At 38.0% G+C, this 19,484-nt stretch overlaps 1 pseudogene and 1 gene segment (V, D, J or C); both read right to left on the reverse strand.

The window, feature by feature from the left end:
- The window catches only part of LOC116905410, a 978,601-nt gene that overhangs the window by 451,178 nt on the left and 507,939 nt on the right, over positions 1 to 19,484 (reverse strand).
- Positions 8,992 to 11,599, reverse strand: LOC116905413 (annotated as a pseudogene). Its single transcript, XR_004388524.1, has 2 exons — positions 10,479 to 11,599; positions 8,992 to 9,286 (listed from the first exon to the last, which is right to left on the reverse strand). The product of XR_004388524.1 is annotated as a zinc finger Ran-binding domain-containing protein 2-like (transcript).

Genomic DNA, 19,484 nt, shown 5'->3' on the forward strand with positions numbered 1-19,484 from the left:
TGGGTATCTCTTTTTTTAGGTTAGGGAAGTTTTCTTCTATGATTTTGTTGAAGATATTTACTGGTCCTTTGAGCTGGGAGTCTTCACTCTCTTCTATACCTATTATCCTTAGGTTTGATCTTCTCATTGAGTCCTGGATTTCCTGTATATTTTGGACCAGTAGCTTTTTCTGCTTTACATTATCTTTGACAGTTGAGTCAATGATTTCTATGGAATCTTCTGCTCCTGAGATTCTCTCTTCCATCTCTTCTATTCTGTTGGTGAAGCTTGTATCTACGGCTCCTTGTCTCTTCTTTTGGTTTTCTATATCCAGGGTTATTTCCATGTGTTCTTTCTTGATTGCTTCTATTTCCATTTTTAATTCCTTCAACTGTTTGATTGTGTTTTCCTGGAATTCTTTCAGGGATTTTTGCGATTCCTCTCTGTAGGCTTCTACTTGTTTATTAATGTTTTCCTGTGTTTCTCTAAGGGAGTTCTTCACGTCTTTCTTGAAGTCCTCCAGCATCATGATCAAATATGATTTTGAAACTAGATCTTGCTTTTCTGGTGTGTTTGGATATTCCGTGTTTGCTTTGGTGGGAGAATTGGGCTCTGATGATGCCATGTAGTCTTGGTTTCTGTTGCTTGGATTCCTGCGTTTGCCTCTTGCCATCAGATTATCTCTAGTGTTACTTTGTTCTGCTATTTATGACAGTGGCTAGACTGTCCTATATGCCTGTGTGTCAGGAGTGCTGTAGACCTGTTTTCCTGTTTTCTTTCAGCCAGTTATGGGGACAGAGTGTTCTGCTTTCAGGCGTGTAGTTTTTCCTATCTACAGTTCTTTAGCTGTTCCTGTGGGCCTGTGTCTTGAGTTCACCAGGCAGGTTGCTTGGAGCAGAAAAGTTGGTCTTACCTGTGGTCACGAGGCTCAAGTTTGCTCATGGGGTGTTGCTTATGAGCTCTCCGTCAGGGCAGCAACCAGGAAGATCTCTGCTGCCCTTTCTGGGAGCTTCGTGCACCAGGGTTCCAGATAGGTTTGGTGCATTTTCTGGAATCAGTAATGGCAAGTGCAGTCTTTTCCAGGTGTCTGCCTCTCTGAAGGTTTAGCTCTCCCTCCCAGGATTTGGGTGCAAGAACTGTTTATCTTCAGTTCCCCTTCAGGTTCCCAGCAGGGATGGGGACCAGCTGCTACTGTGCCCTTATCCAAAAGGGAGCCAGAGGCCATGGCCTCTTGGGCCAGGGATGTGGGCAGGGGTCTGTTGCTGGTCTCTTCCCGGCTCTGCAGTCTCCAGGGGTGCCCACCTGTCCAGGCAATGAGGGCTCTCTCCACGGGTTTGGAAGCAGAGAGCTGCTGCGGGCAAGGGATCCCTTGCAGGTTGGGACTCCTGCACAAAAAAACCAAAGTCTGGTCCAGGAATTTTGTCTCTGTGTGTCCTGAGTTCACCAGGCAGGTCGCTTGGAGCAGGAAGGGTTTGTCTTACCTGTGGTCCCAAGGCTCAGTTTGAGGGTGCTAACCTATGAGCTCTCCATGAGGTGGCAACCAGAATCAACATTACAGTTTTTTCATGCCTCGTGATCCTGGATTTGAAGTTTGGCTCAATGATGGTAAACATACGCCTGAGGAGCGCAAAGGCCCTGGGTTAGGTCCCCAGCTCGAAAAAAAAAAAAAATACTTCAGTCTGTCTTTTAATACACTTAAAGATTTAAACAAAGCAAGACTTTTTGAAAAATGGGAGATTTACAATTTCTTTTTTCTTATTAATGCTTACAATTCTTTTCTTATAACTTAGTGAAAATAGATTGCTTTGTGCAATATATTCTGATTACTGGATTCCATTGCCAAACACTTTCTCAGGCTTCTCCCAGCTCTACTCTGTTCCTAAAATTAGAAAACATACAGAATCAAAATGTGATAAAAAGGAAATGCAAAGAAATGGAAATAGGACAAAACAAATTGAAAAAAAGTTACCAAAAACAAAGCACAAGAAACCTATGTGAATGGAAACACACACAAGTTTGAAAATATTCCATAGATCAAAGCTGGGCAATGAGTATGCAGTGGAATCTGAGAGTGAATGTTGTATCAGTATAGGTCCATGCTCTAAAGAGGGGAGTGAATGTAGGGATAATTACTGAGACTGGGAAAGAAGTGAATATGAGATCAAACATTTATGTATAATCAAGAACCAACCTCAATTAACAGGTACATACACTGTGTTAATATATGAGTTGAAAGAAAAGTGATTTAATGAAATTTTGACCAATGTGTCAGAATTAAATTTGCTTGCCATATTGCATTCTGGATAAATATTCTCAATATTCTAGAGATTAATGTTTCTGAAAACAACAATAATTTGAGTCATTGAGACTAAAAGATTGTTTTTGCCTGTATTATATTTTATAGGTCAAATTTATATTATACATTATTTTTAACACTTACAAATCCTGTTCTCTCAGGATCCAGTGATTTTTTAATTTGTATCACCATACTTTTCACTTTTTATTGTTTTATTGAATAGGAAACATGCCAACAGAACTGAAAACTGGTGAAGTGATTCACAAGGTATGGTGAATTGTAGGTTTATCCAAGCAGTATCACTTATTTCATAGATTTTTACAAAGATAACAAGGGCACTATAGGACTGTGAGTAGGAGAAAATAAATGGACATTCAAAATTACTATTCAGAGCAAGCATAAAGACTTTTCTGTCATCTCAGTCCCATGGAAGCTTGCTGCTCCTCCAGGGTTTTTGACACATTCAGGATGTGGTTAGAACACTGTGTCTTGCACAGTAATAGACCCCAGAGTCCTCAGATGTTAATCTGCTGAGTTCCATGTAGGCTGTGTTTGAGGATGAGTCTGCAGTCAGTGTCGCTTTGCCCTTAACCTTCTGATTATAGTTAGTAGCATCAATTACAGGAACAATAGTTCCAATCCATTCCAGACCCTGTCCAGGATTCTGCTTTACCCAGTGCATGGGATAGTCAGTGAAAAATTTGGTAAGCCTTGCAGGACATCCTCACCTGAAGTCCCAGGCCCACTCAGCTCATTTCACTGCTGCAGCTTACCTCAGAGGACACCTGTTTAGAAAAATGCAGTGAATATCATTGTCACCTCAGGCCCTGTCTCCTCTTCAAATTTGGAAATGATGAGCCCCTTACCAGCAGTTATGGACAGGAGAAAGGGAAAGACCCAGCTCCATTCCATGGTTAGAGTCATTTCAGAGATTGTCACTGATCATTTGTTTTCAAGCTGCAAACTTCCTCGTAACTGCTCAGACTCCAGCAGGCAATTTTTCATACTAATGAGCCAGAGAATTTTTTATAATAACTGGAGGAGAGGGGACTTCACGTGGCTCCACACAGATCTGAGGTAAAGTCCTATCCCTTAGAAAATGCATCCTTTACACTAACACTGAATAGATGCTGTGGATGTAACTTTAGGGACTAAGCTCTCAAAAGATTTTTGGCATGATTCTGTTGCTCCACTTTGGAACAATGTCATTAGATTGCTCTGCAGATGGTTTTGTGATGATAATGACAAGGATGGGATGCTCCAAAAACAGCTAATTTTTTTGACAATTTTTTGCCTTCTTATAGATATATGGAATTAATATTTACCTTTAAAACAGGTTATATATTTCAAAACTCACTACAATGACTGAAAGCAAATGTACTATGCATATATACATAGAGTCATCACTAGTAAATACGGAATCTTCAGAAATCTTCTGCCACAAAAGTGAATATAGTTTTCCCATCAGTTAGCAAATGTCAAAAGACATTTAATTTAGTGTGGACCCTTAAGTTTTCCTTCACCTCCATGTTATAACATTTTCTTTTTTTTAAAGACTTATTTATTCATTATATTTAAGTACACTGTAGCTGTCTTCAGAACATTTTGTTTTTTTAATATGTTATATTATTTTGTGATGGGAAGAGGGTACATATGCACCAAAGTGGATACATTAAACTGTGGGGGACTACTTGTCCAATTATCTTTACTTGTTCAGTCATTGCAAGATCTCTAATGTGGTAATTTTCACTGATTTGATTTGTGTGTGTGTGTGTGTGCGCGCACGTTTGTGTGTGTGCTGATAAATATAGCTACTGAGAGTTTGTTTTTTCAGTAATTTCTCTGAAGTATTTCACAAAGAATCTTCACGGTGTTCCAGCATGGAGACATCTCATGTCAATCACAGCAGGCCAGATCAGCTAATATACTTAAGAAAGGAAACCACAGTGGAGATATTTTCACCTCCCTACCCTCCTCATCTCTCTACAGGGATTATTGGCCTCATTGTGCCCCCTGATGTTCATGAAAACCAATGCACATAAATTTGTCATGGCTTACACTGAATTGCAATCAGAAATAATTTATCCCTGTAACTTCAGTGTTCATGAAACTCAACTGAAGGGAGAAATGGATTGAGATTACATTGGAATAATGACTTATACATCAGTGATTTTACATTGTGCCACTATTACTATAGGATCACTCCCAAAGCCAGGTTCCTCTGTGGTGTCATTTGGATCCAGCTCTTGCAGTTCCCATTTCTAAAAAGGTAATGACAGGAAATAACAGCTTCTTTTCTGCCCTCATTAGGATATACCTTGGGCAGATAACCCATGTTCAGAGTGTAAATCACTCACGCTACATTGTATAATAGACAAAGTAAAAAGACTTACACAGTAACTGTACACAGGACTGAATATGTTGATATAAATATCTGAACTGCTACAGCAGCTCAGGACCTGGCTGACTCTTAAGAACAGAAAACATTTTGAACATAGTAGTATAATAGACCTGAATTAACAAGAATGGAAAATTTAGTGCACATTCTTACTAGAGAAAATTAGAAAGGACCATCCATACAAAGATATGAATCCTAGAAGTTTGCAATGACAATCACTCCATAGTGATTCTGACACTGAGCCACCAACCAAAGAACATTCATGGGATGGACCTAGGTCATTAGCACAATGTAGCTATGTAGAGCTGAGATGTAAAGAGAGAGCTGATCGCCCAGATGTGTGAGCACTCCTGAGACTGCAGGGCAGGAGAGACTGCAACTTCTGCCCATGTTTGCCCACATCCCTGGCCCAAGAGGAGACTGTATATGTCCTCTGAGAACAGAAAGATAGGGTATTCAGGCATCAGGAGCCCTGCTGTCCAAACTGTGCCCAGATCTGGAAAGACCAAATCAAACAGCTCCCTGCACCCAAATCCCCCATGGGAAAGAGAGCTAGAAATTCAGAGGGGTAGACACGCCTGGGAAACCAGAGGAGACTACACTCTGCCCACATTTATGACTCTAGAGGAAAGTGCCTAGAGCCATCTGGTCCCCCTATGCTCAGGGACACCAGAGAAGGAGGGGCAGGCCCTTCTGGTTTCTGCACTCACAGAGAGGTGAAGGCCAGACTTGAGGAGTGATTTCAGATGTGAGGCCAGAGGTAAGACCAACTTTTCTGCTCCAAGTGACCTGCCTGGTGGACTCAGGAAACACGCCAATAGGAACAGATGAAAGCCAGTAGACAGGAAAGACTACATGCCTGAAAGCAGAACACTTTGTTCCCATAACTGGCCAAAAGAAAACAGAAAAACAGGTCTACAGCACTCCTGATACACAGGCCTATAGGACAGTCAAGCCACTGTCAGAAATAGCAGAACAAGCTAACACTAGAGACAATCTGATGGTGAGAGGCAAGTGCAGGAACCCAAGCAACAGACCTCCACATCAAACCAGATACACTCAAACTAATAGAAGAAAAAGTGGGGAAGCATCTCGAACACATGGGCACTGGAGAAAATTTCCTGAACAAAATACCAATGGCTTATGCTTTAAGATCAAGAATCGACAAATGGGATCTCATAAAACTGAAAAGCTTCTGTAAGGCAAAGGACACTGTTGTTAGGACAAAAAGGCAACCAACAGATTGGAAAAAAATCTTTACCAATCCTACAACTGATAGACAGCTTATATCCAAAATATACAAAGAACTCATGAAGTTAGTCTGCAGGGAGACAAATAAGCCTATTAAAAAATGGGGTTCAGAGCTAAACAAAGAATTCACAGCTGAGGAATGTCAAATGACTGAGATGGTCCAAAAAATGTTCAACATCTTTAGTCATAAGGGAAATGCAAATCAAAACAACCCTGAGATTTCACCTCACACCAGTGAGAATGGCTAAAATCAAAATCTCAGGTGACAGCAAATGCTGGCGTGGATGTGGAGAAAGAGGAACACTCCTCCATTGTTGGTGGAATTGCAGACTGGTACAACCATTTTGAAAATAAGTCTGGAGGTTGCTCAGAAATTTGGACATTACACTACCTGAGGACCCAGCTATACCTCTCTTGGGCATATACCCAAAAGATGCTCCAACATATAGCAAAGACATATGTTCCACTATGTTCATATCAGCCTTATTTGTGATAGTCAGAAGCTGGAAAGAACCCAGATGCTCTTCATAAGCATAAGAATGAATACAGTAAATGTGTACATCTACACAATGGAATACTATTCAACTATCAAAAAATGACTTTATGAAATTCATAGGCAAATGGATAGAACTAGAAAATGTTATCTTGAATGAGGTAACCAATCACAGGAAAACACACATGGTGTGCACTCAGTGATAAGTGGATATTAGCCCCAAAGCACAAATTACGCAAGGTGCAATCAACAGAACACATGACACTCAAGAGGGATGACCAAAATATGGGTGCTTCATTCCATCTTAAAATGGGGAATAAAGATATCCTTTGCAGGGTATAGGGAAGCAAAGTTTAGAGCAGAGGCTGAAGGAACACCCATTCAGAGCCTGCCAGACATATGGCTCATACATATACAGCCACCAAACTAAATAAGATGGATGAAGCAAAGAAGTGCAGGCTGACAGGAACCGGATGTAGATCTTTCCTGAGAGACAGAGCCAAACTATGACAAATACATAGGCAAATGCCAGGAGCAAACCACTGAACTGAGAACGGGACCTCCGTTGAAGGAATCAGAGAAAGGACTGAAAGAACTGAAGGGGCTTGAGATCCCATATGAACAACAATGCCAACCAACTAGAGCTTCCAGGGACTAAGCCACTACCCAAAGACTATACATGGACTGACCCTGGGCTCCAATTGCATAGGTAGCAATGAATAGCCTATTAAGGGCACCAGTGGAGGGGGAAGCCCTTGGACCTGCCAAGACTAAACCCCCAGTGATTGTGATTGTTGGTGGGGAGGGTGGTAATCGGGGGAGGATGGGGAGTGGAACACCCATGTAGAATGGGATTGGGAGGGGTTGGGGGATGTTGGCCTGGGAAACCAGTAAAGGGAATAATAATTGAAATGTAAATTAGAAATACCCAAGTCAATAAAAATGGAGAAAAATGTAAATAAGAAATACCTAGTTTAATAAAGATGGAAAAAATAAACACCTAATCAGAAAACAGGTCATTTCATTTTACTTTTATTAAAAGCATTTTCCTGTGTGCTGCATCAGTTTCCTCCCTGTCCAGAGGAAGTCCTTCCTTTATTTCTCAAAAACAGATCCACCTTCTCCCTTATTCCCTTTCCCTTCTCCCTCATTCTTTATCTCCTGAAGTTTCCTCTTATTGCCTGCCCTTTGTCCCTCTGGGGCAAACAAAACATCTTCGTGCTGAAAACTGGGGCTTGGGATGTCTAGGGACTCTATAGCCATCGGTTTACCACCAACAGTGTTGTCCTACAGCTGTTAGAGCAAATTTCCAAGTATATTGACATGGTAAGAATATCAGGTGTATGTGGATGCTGTAAGTTCAAAAAAACTATCATATCAGGAAGGATGATACTCATCATGTTTCTAAAAATCACATGAATACAGGAGCTGTAACTGTCTGGGCATCCTGAAATACAGATAATTTACCTCCACCACTGATTTCAACTCTGCTGTAATCAGCTCTGGGGTTATGCTGGGAAGATTCCTGAATGATGTCCACTCCTGCACCAAGAGTCAGAATGCTCTTCCACTGCTGCAGTATCATAGCTACTGGGGTCTGCTGCCATAAGATTCAGTAGATTGAGGAACAAGTAGGGGGAAACCTGATCTTGAACCTCAAGGACATAAGTTACTTATTATGTATTTTGACAACATGCCTGGCAGTGTAGTCTGAGTATCTTGATTATTGTTCTAGAATATATGGCCCAAACATCAGGAACAGTGAAGATTTATAGAAACTGTATCTGCTCTGACTGTACTCACATGAAATCCCATAAATAAATTAATTAGAAAACTTAAGATGAACAAGAAAATATCACCTCACCATCAACCCCCTGTTGAATGTTCTGGGTTTGGTGTTGATCACTCAGCAAGGGACCTGGAAATTCAGGGCTGTGCTTCACTGTCAGAGCTGCAGGATCAGGTCTGGAATGATTATGAAAAGCAAATTGATTAATTGTATGTCCTCCTCCTGTACGGTGAGTTCCTTGTTGGAAGCATAAGAGGTCTGTATGCCTAGTCAAGATAAAAGAAAAAATGAAAATAGGAAAGAAATATAGTACTCTCACTACTTAAACATATACGGGGTCATTAATCTTTATTGTACAACAAGATTTCGAATGATTATGGACTTTATTTTTGACGGGAGGACTTATTACAAATTCTATTGTACTGAAATATGCCTACAATAAATTGACTGTGCTTACACTCCTCAAACTCTGATCCAAGTTAACAAAGTCAATCTGTACCACATTCTCATTCTCATCTCTTCACATGGTTTTCGTTCTATAATACCTGCAGGGATGCCCTCAAGAAATAAAACTTATGCTGTACAGTTAGAGATTATTAAGAAAAAAGGTCATTACTACTTATACAGAGAGACAGACAGACAGAAAACCAGACAGAGACAAAAAGACAGCAAGACTAAAACCTAGACAATTTAATTATGTATTTCACTACACCTTGGAATTAAGCATTTTACATCTGCTATATCTTTAATCCTTTCAGAACTTGCTGTTGATTACACTTTGAACATTTTTTTGACTCACAGATTTTATTTACATTTGTCTACAGTATCATTTCCTTATGAAATGAACTAGTACAGCTCAATTAAACCAAATCAAATCATAATCATCTGAACCGTTTGTAAACTCCTATTAGCTAAATTTATAATCTTGCATTTGCCTAGTACAGCTCAAGTTTTAAATACAGAAAGCACAAAAACAAACCAAGGCTAACACGTCGGATCTAGAAGATCTGGGCAACTCAGAAAGTCGACTTTCGAGAAGTCTGAGGCACAATTACAAGAGAGTAAGAGTTCGTGTGCAACCTACAGTAAATGCAGCAAGGAAATTAAGACAAAAAAACACAGGAAAGCTTGTAAAAATATTACCAAAATATTTCTACGTACGATATTTTGTTTTCATCTTTAGATCAGTTGAGAAGAAAAACACTCACTTTAAAATAAAAACATTTCGTTTGATCTGTCTACTAAACATCTCAGAAGGCTTTACTTATATTTAAACTGCAGCAGACAATACTAAAGGAGAAACAGGAAGTAATTCCCTCACAAGGAGTCCCAGCATAACTGTTGTCCCTTATATACTTACCTTGCTTTTGCTGCTGAAAAGACTGTCAAGAGAAACCTTATAACTTTTAAACCAGAGAACAAAATGGATCTCAAGTGACCAGATTTTAATTTGAAATAAAACTCTGAAAGCATTTTAAGCCATATGTTTTTTTCAGGTGAGAAAAAAATGATTTTTACTTAAATTGTGGGGAAGTAAAATTCTTCTGTTACTTAGATATCTACAATGTTAAAAATCAGACATCACAAGGCAAATGTTCACTTAAATTCATGTCTTTGTTAGCCTGCCACTGAGAAACAAGTTTCAAAAGCTCTCGTCAATTGGCTCATTAACTATGATTTAGCCTTTTTAAAAATCTTTTATCAATCAAGTACAACATTTGGTAACTAGATTTATTTAAAGGATATCCACATTTCTTAAACTCTGAGAAAGACATTTTGAAGTAATATGTGGTTAACCTTCCCTTTCCTTCTGTAATTTCTACAATCCTCTTGCAGTAACAGGTGTAAAGCTGGTAAGAGACAATGATTCTAAGGCACCCTCAGCTTGTTCCCAGTTGTCAGCTTTGCAATGTAGTTTACCTCTGGTAAGAAATTACTGCATAGGTAAATAACATAACCAGGTTGACTACTACTCCCACATGAACATGAACTGGTTATTCCAACTAGCTTACTAGCTTTGCCCATGTGTCTGAAGTCCAGGCAAGCCCAGGCAACCGTCTCTGCCAATAGAACATTTAGAAATGAAAAGGACAGGATTTAAAGTAGGAAACAAAAGTATTCCGTTATTGCTAGGATGGTTTTAAACTAAGTAAATGGTTGTAAATAATGGACAGAGCATTTATCTGGGGAACAGTATGGCTTAAAATGCAATTTACTTTCAGTTTCACAAATGAACAGTTTTATTGTTTTGAAAAGCAATAAAGGCATGCACCTCTACTAGCAGATGTAGTACTTCTGACCAAATGAGACATCAACTTCCTAAAAAATATGCTTCATGCACTGTACTCAATGTTTTTTAAAGATGTAAATTTTAATACATTATTTCTTTTTTGAACTTGAAGGTAACAGAATGGGTTGATCCGGAGGGCGACCTGTGGTGCCTTCGGGTGACCGTGATCTCGTTAAATCTTTTTTTGCAACAGCTGGTGAAGAAGGGTCTAGAGCGACTCCTCTTCCTGTCTCTTTCAGGAGATGATGAAGAACTCGAGTAAGATCTTTTTCTTGGGGAAGAAGAGCCCCTGTGGGACCTGGAGCTGGATCTTGATTTCGAACCACGGGATCTGGAATGTTCTCTGGAACCGGAGTGAGACCTGGACTGCGAGCTGGAAGAGCTTCTTGAACGGGACCTGGACCTGGACCTTGAACTTGAGGGGGAGGATGAGCGTGATGAAGACCTTGAGTGAGACGATCGAGACTTTGAGCGGCTCCGCCTATTGCTTTTCTTTTTGTTACTATCTTCCTCTTCACTGGCATCAAGATTATATTTTGAGAGATCAGCATCATCTCCATCCTCGTCCTCATCTAGCTTATATTTAGAGAGATCTTCATCCTCATCCTCTTCTTCTCCCTCTGATTCTTTATCTTCAACTTCCTTTAATATAGATGCAGGACCAACTGCCTTCCCCCTGTATTTTTTCTTTTTACGTCCAAACTCATCATATTCCCCATCCGATTCTTCTCTTTCTATGTATTCAACATTCTCTCTTTCATTAAAACCACCTCCATATCCTGTTCTTTCTTCTAATTTAGCATACTTTGGAGTATTACACATGTTACACTCTGATCTTCTAGCCCAATTCACATTACTGCAAGTTTTGCACTGCCAATCATTGGAACTAAATAAGCCTCGGCTCTTCTCTGCCAGTGTCTTTCCTATTTCTGTTCCCCCAGCTTTCATCATCTTGGCCTCAGTTGTCTTCTCTCGACCACATCTGTTACAGCTGGTTCTTCTGGCGAAGTTTACATTTCCACACTTCTTGTCAGGGCAGATCCAGTCCCCGTCACTAACTCGGAAATTCTTGGTCGACATCTTGGACGCCAGCAGCAGTGCGGCCCCCACTTTGAACAATTTAAATGAAGTCATGACACCTAAATAATGGACACAGAACATGTGAGAGATTTACTCAACAAAGATGATATCAGAATTCTTTGATTATTTATGAAGTTTTTAATTTCTTTTTCTCTCCTTTTCTTAAAAATAGATTCTTCATGCAATATATTCAGGTTAATGACTTCCCTTCTACAACACCTCCCCAAACTTCTCCCAGCTTGATCCTGTTTATTTACCTAATTAGAAGACTAAAACAATCTAAACATAATTTTAAAAAAGAAAAACTAAATAAGATAAAGGAAAAGGAGACTAATGGGAATAGGAAAAAACAAACAAACATAAGAAAAGTCACCAAAACAAACACATGTGGATGCAGAGACACACGCTCACAAATACTCTGTAAAACAAACTTGGAAACAGGTACACAGTGAACTATGAGAGCAGATGATGCTGCATCAGTATACGTGCATGTTCTAAAAAGGGTAGTGACTTTAGGGATGATTACTGGGACTGGTAAGGAAGTGAATATGGGGTCAAACACTTATGTATAATCTCAGAACCTGCCTAAGTTAACAGGTATGTACATTTTGTGGGTAAATGTGTTGGATAAAAAGTGACTTAATAATATTTTGAACAACCTACAGGTATTATGTTTACATGTGTGTGCATACTGTTGTAAATATTTCTCACATTCTGAGAATCTGAACTTTCTGGGAGTGTTTATTTGTTCAGAGATTGGCGATTTGGATTTTATAGGTCACATTCATATTATACTTTATTCCCAACAATTTTCAAAAGTTCTGGTCTCTCAGAATCCAGTGTTTTTTTTATCATGCATTGTCATACTTTTCCCTTTTTATTGTTTTATTGAGTAAAAACATGCAAATGGAAGTGGCACCAGTGAAGAGATATACAAGGTATGGAGAGCTGTAGGCTTACCTAAAAACAGCATCACTTCATAGAAGTCCTGTTACAAAGAAGACAAAGTCACTATAGAATTTCAAGGAGGAGGCAAAAATATACATTAAAACTTACTATTTTTGAGCATGTCTAAAGGTTAGTGTTTTTGACATCTCAGTCCCAGGGAAGCTTCCTGCTCCACCAGGGTTTCTGACATACTCGGGATGTGGTTACAACACTGTGTCTTGCACAGTAGTAGTCCCCAGAGTCCTCAGATTTCAGGTTGCTTAGTTGCATGTAGGCTGTGTTGGAGGATTTGTCTGCAGTGAAAGTGGCCTTGCCTTTGAACTTTGGATTGTAGCTTGTATCACCATTTTTAGGATAAATATATCCAATCCATTCTAGGCCTTGTCCAGGCTTTTGTTTTACCCACTGCACATCATAGTCTATAAAGGTGTAGCCAGAAGCCTTGCATGACAGAGTCACTGAAGCACCAGGTTTCACTAGCTCAGCTCCTGACTGCTGCAGCTGAACCTGGGAGTGGACCCCTGTGTAGAGAAAGGCAGAGTAGATATCAGTTCCATCTCAAGCCTTGTCTCCTCTTCAGATGTGGAAATGGTATGCCCCTTACCTGCCATTACTGACAAGTGGAATAGAAAGATCCAGTTCCATTCCATGTTTAGAGTCAGTCTATTCAGAGACTGTGAAAAGGACAATGTTTTCAGGGTGTGGACATCCCTATATTTACTGCCATAGTCACAAGTATTTTGAATATTCATGAGCAGGGTACTTCTTATTTAAGTACCTAGACCAGCTGTAGTAAAACTTAAGAGGACAGAAAGCAAAGGCAGATGGTTCAGGCAGCAAGATGCTCAGGTCCTAGTCATAATTCTCTCTGAGGAAATGCATTCCACCTATTTTCCCTGAGCCCTGGGAAGATGCTCTGAATGCAGCATCAGGATATAGCTTTCATCATATTTATGTCCTGTAATTGTGACTCCTCTTTGGGACAGTGATATCAGATTGCTGAACAAGAAGGTTTTATTGATGTTGATGATGATGAAAATAATGGAAAATCCAAAAAGGACTAATTTTTTTAGATTTTAGAGACTTATTTTAAATATTTGCAATAAATATTTGGCTGTCCAACAGGTTACATACAGAACTCATCTCAATAACCAAAAAGAAATAAGCTTCAGAAACATATACATGCTAATGATTATTTCAGCACCATTATCAATAACTAAATTATAAAAAAGGACTTTACATGTGTCAACAAAGGATTTAATCCAGAATAAGTGGTGTATATATAATATATTATATTATTATATATTCATTATCATTAAAATTATATATTATATAATATATACAATAACAATAAATTTTATGTACATATAAAACGACATAAATTTTTCCAGAAAGAAATAAAAAATTTACATTGCTTTTGGGAAAATGGAGTAGATAACTCTAGTAAACAAATGCAAAATCGCGGATATTAAATGATACTTTCATTAATAGCGCTTATGAATTTCATAGTTATAGAACACTATGCATACAAATACATGTATGTACCAGTGAAATTGTCTAGTAGAGTAAAGGGAAAACAGGAGGGACACGAGGTTACTGGGAAATATGCACAATGTACAAATACACTTGTATGAAATCTTTATACATAGGTAAATTTGTCTTTTCTATATTTCCTAAGGATTCGTTCTTGAAATTGTCAATCATGTATAAAACTCTCAGGACTCTCAAACCTATCTACCACAGCAACATCTCTTGTTGCCCCTTGGAATCTTCCCAAAAGACTCTTTTCCAATATCCTGACCTCTTTTGTTCCATTAACTAATAACAAAATCCAGTGAGTCAGAATATACATAAGATTATTACTAGTAAATAGTGAACCTTGAGAGATCTACCCAAAAAATGTGGTTATATTTTGCCCATCAGTCATCAAATGCTAAAAGACTTTTAGTTTGGTGTGAATGCTCAAGAGTTCTTCCTCATCCACATTGAAATTTTTTCATTTTTATATCATTCTTAGTGGTGAGAACAGGGTACAAAGTTAATAAGGTAGATGTGTTAACCTCCAAAGGTTAGTCATGTAACTCAATTCTAAGAGATATTGCTAAACGTGCCAGTAAACATCTTTACCTGCTCTGCTATTTCAAGGTTTCTCATAAGTAATTTTCATTGGTTTGATCTGTGTGTGTGTCTTGTACTGGTAAATAAAGCTACTGAGAGATCACGTGTGCAGTAAGAACAAATTATTTCCTGGAGTTAGATTTTTCTATCTTTCAATCCATTCTCTGTATCTTATTTGTTTTCCCTTTTCTATGACAGCCTGTCATTTTTTGCTAAGTGAATGTCATCATTGACTGGTCTGTGGCTGAGTATCTGTCAGTCATTCTCAGTACTTTAACCAGTCATGAATGTTTGCATAATCCATTACACGTTGCACACATGAGCCTCTGGGATCAAGGATCATAGAGTCTATTGTTTAAAAACTTAAATATATTTTAGAAAGTTTGACCATTAGCTGTACAATTTAGGTTTACTAAGGACTATATCATCACTAAACATGGGAGTATTGATGACAGTAACCTGATTTCATATGAAAATTCACCAAAAATAATAACAAAATTATGGTGTATGCTCACAATATCCCTCCCAAACGTTTACTCACATGACATTACATCTTATTAGAGAGACACGTGCACTTACATATTTTTTCACAGCATGTTATTCGTGTTCCATTTTCAGCATATAGGAAAAGAAATCATTCCAGATTTCTAAGAAAACGTGAGTAGGAAGTAAAAGTGGTGCATACAGTAATTTACTCAGTGGTAAAGCATGAAATATGTAATATATAAGTGTATGTAGGGACTGAAAAAATGTGCTGAAAGGGTCACACAAGTTCAAAAGTCAAGTGCCTCATGTTCTCCCTCATATATATTCCAAAATTGTTATATTTGGTTTAGTGTACTTAATTGTGCAAGCTGAGAGAGTAGGATTTGTTCATTGGGGTAATAGAATTTGATGTGGTGGTTTAGTAAAATAGAATTAAAATGAAAGGGAAGATAAAGGAAGCAAATGTTTTAAACTTGAAATGGTGTTGAGAAATGAAAAAAATGGTAAATTGGTGATTGGTGTAGAATAAATCAAATTTAAATCACATTTAAATAGCTGTGGTAAAATGTAGTTTGTTCCAATGTTAGGAAAGAAAGAAAGAAAGAAAGAAAGAAAGAAAGAAAGAAAGAAAGAAAGAAAGAAAGAAAGAGGAAGGGAGGGAGGGAGGGAGGGAGGAAGGAAGAAAGAGAGAGAAAGAAAGAAAGAAAGAAAGAAAGAAAGAAAGGAAGGAAGGAAGAAAGAAAGAGGAAGAAAGGGAGGAAGGAAGGAAGGAAGGAAGAGAGAGAAAGAAAGAAAGAAAGAAAGAAAGAAAGAAAAGAAGAAAGAACGCAAGCAAGCTATAGAAGATATGCACTGCCTGTTGCATTGCAAATGAAAGCACGGATACTAAGAGTAAAGGAATGTGAATTATTCAGTAAAAAAAAAACAAATTTGCAATTTTATTTTACTATAAAAAGCTAAAAAATTTAAAAAATGAACAGGTCACAGTTGTCTAGTATATATCTGGGATTGTCTTTGTCTTTGAATGGTTTTATGTTCAGATTATGATGTTTTGTGGATTGATGATACAGTACTTTTAACAAAAATAATAAATTTAAGGAAAGAATATGTAAACTGGTGATATTTATATGAGATTTATAGTTTAGGTATTTGCATTGTCCAGGAGGTCTATTTTGTATCATGGTGAAGGTTATGTGAGGAATATGGTTGAAGAAACTAAGAAGACAGCGGATGGATGGGCTTTTTGCTTTGTTTCAACTGTGATTTACATATACTATTAGATTATACTTCCCCAGAAAGCACCAGTTTTTACATGTAAATATCGGTGCCAACTACAGGAAAATTTCTGTTCATTAATAGGGAGTGAGCTCCCAGAAGTATCAAAAACAGCAGTATCAGGCTGTCCATTGATTTTGTTGCACATGTATCTCTGTAGTCAAGCTTTATTTCTAAAATCAGTTTGAAAATTGAGCAGATTATAAGAGACAGAGGGAGTGAATGATTGTAAGGAAAGAGTGTCTTCCAGAAATAATTGGACTGATGCTGGCATGAATTCACAGACATTGTGACTGCAGGCACAGAGCCTGAACCAAGTCAACCTAAATAAAATCCCCAAGGTGGGAGAAGGAAATGAACACAGGCTCTCACCCTCAACCAAGAATTCTCCAATTAACACACGCAAAGAAATAGTTTTCTCCAATGGAGACTCACAGGGGATGTTAAGCACAATTAATCATGGAAGGCATACTTGGCAGTTGATAGCAAACAAAAACTGAACTTGATGTTATTTTGCACACATTTTTTCTAATATCAATTTGTTTAATTTCCTTTGTCTCTCTTATTTTGCCTATATATTATGGCTACAGAGTTGTGGTTTTAAAGGATTCTATGTGTGTTTGTGTGCTTGTGTAAGTGTGGACATGAAATCTGTTACTTGATCGTAGGTTTCAGGGTAGAAGTTTTAATATTTATTTGTTTTTAATCCTCCTCTAAATTTCTTCTTCTTCTTCTTCTTCTTCTTCTTCTTCTTCTTCTTCTTCTTCTTCTTCTTCTTCTCTTCCTCTTCCTCTTCCTCTTCCTCTTCCTCTTCTTCTTCTTCTTCTTCCTCCTCCTCCTCCTCCTCTTCCTCCTCCTCCTTCTCCTTTTCCTCTTCTTCCTATTATTATTAGTTGTAGTAGTAGTAGTAGTAGTAGTAGTAGTAGTAGTAGTAGTAGTAAGAGAGGAAAAAAGAGTACAGGTAAGTGACCTGGAAGGTAGGAAGGATCTATAATATGTTAGGAGTGGAGTAATCAGTTATTATAATTTTTTTTATAACTTTTATTTCAAAAATCAAAAGAGCAAGTAAAGCAAATGTTTGCTGAGTATAAATATATATCAAAACAGAGAAGACCACAGAGGACAGAGTTCACTTACACACAGCTCATCTCTATATATGGATTCTGGGCCTCATTGCAACAACTGCTGGCCATGACCTTCCCTACATTAGCTTTGTCAAGGTTCACACTGAGGTTACACAGTCTGGCTTAAGAAATAAATTCTATAAATGTAAAACAGAAAAAGCTACTGACCCAAAACATACAGGAAATACAGGACACAATGAGAAGATCAAAGCCAAGGACAATATTTATAGAAGAAAGTGAAGACTTTCTCAAAGAATCAGTAAATATCTTCAACAAAATCATAGAAGAAAACGTTCCTAACCTAAAGAAAGAGATGCCCATAAACATACAAGAAGCCTACAGATGTACAAATAGATTGGACCAGAAAAGAAAATCCTTACATCACACAATAGTCAAAACACCAAATGCACAAAACAAAGAAAGAATATTAAAAGCAGTAAGGAAAAAGGTCAAATAACACATAAAGGCAGACCTATCAGAATTACACCAGCCTTCTCACCAGAGACTATGAAAACCAGAAGATCCTGGACAGATGTCATGCAGACCCTAAGAGAACACAAATGCCAGCCCAGGTTACTGTATCCAGCAAAATTCTCAATAAACAGAGATGGAAAAACAAGATATTCCATGACAAAATCAAATTTACACAATATCCTTCTAAAAATCCAACCCTATAAAGGATAGTAAAACCCAACACAAGGAGGCAAGCTACACCCTAGAAAAAGCAAAAAAACTAATATTTTGCAACCAAAGAAAGAGAAGAGAAGCACACAAACATGATCTCAACTCCAAATACAAAGATAACAGGAAGCAACAATCACTATTCATTAGTACCTCTCAACATGAATGGACTCAATTCCCCAATAAAAAGGCACAGATTAAAAAACTTGTTAAATAATGAGAACCCAGCATTCTGCTGCCTACAGGAAACATACCTTGGAGACAAAGACAAATACTACCTCAGAGTAAATGACTAGAAAACAATTTTCCAAGCAAATGGTCTGGAGAAGCAAGCTGGAATAGCCGTTCTAATATCGAATACAATCGATTTTCAACCAAAAGTCATCAAAAAGGATAAGGAAAGACACGTCATAATCATCAAAGGAAAAACCACCAAGGTGAACTCTCAATCCTAAATATCTATGCTCCAAATACAAGGGCTCTTACATACATAAAAGAAACCTTACTAAAGCTCAAAGCACATATTGCATCTCAAACTAAAACAGTAGGAGATTTCAAGACCCCACCCTCATCAATGGACAGATTATGGAAAAAGAAAGTGATCAGGGACATAGACAGACTAATAGAAGTTATGAACCAAATGGATTTAACAGATATTTATAGAACATTCTATCCTAAAACAAAAGGATATACCTTCTTCTCTCCGCCTCATGGCACTTTCTCCAAAATTGACCATATAATGGGAACAAAACAGGCCTCAACACATACAGAAATATAGAAATAATCCTATTCATCCGATCAGACCATAAAGGGCTAAAGATGGTCTTCAATAACAATAAGGAAAGAAAGCCCGCATATAAATGGAAGTTGAACAATGCTCTACTCAATGATAACCTGGTCAAGGAAGAAATAAAGAAAGAAATTAAAGACTTCTTAGAATTTAATGAAAATGAAGGTGTGCAATGAAAGGTGTGCTAATAGGAAAACTCATAGGTCTGAGTGCCTGCAGGAAGAAACAGGACAGAACATATATCAGCAGCTTGACGGCACGCCTAAGAGCTCTAGAACAAAAAGAAACAAACACACCCAGGAGGAGTAGAAGACAGGAAAAAAAATCAAACTCAGAGCTGAAATCAACCAAGTAGAAATAAAAAGTACTATATAAAGAATCAATAGAACCAAAAGTACGATCTTTGAGAAAATCAATAAGATAGATAAGCCCTTAGGCAGACTAATGAGAGAACACAGAGAGTGTGTACAAATTAACAATATCAGA

This window comes from Rattus rattus, chromosome 7, assembly GCF_011064425.1.
Source record: "Rattus rattus isolate New Zealand chromosome 7, Rrattus_CSIRO_v1, whole genome shotgun sequence".
NCBI classification, from domain to species: Eukaryota; Metazoa; Chordata; class Mammalia; order Rodentia; family Muridae; genus Rattus; species Rattus rattus.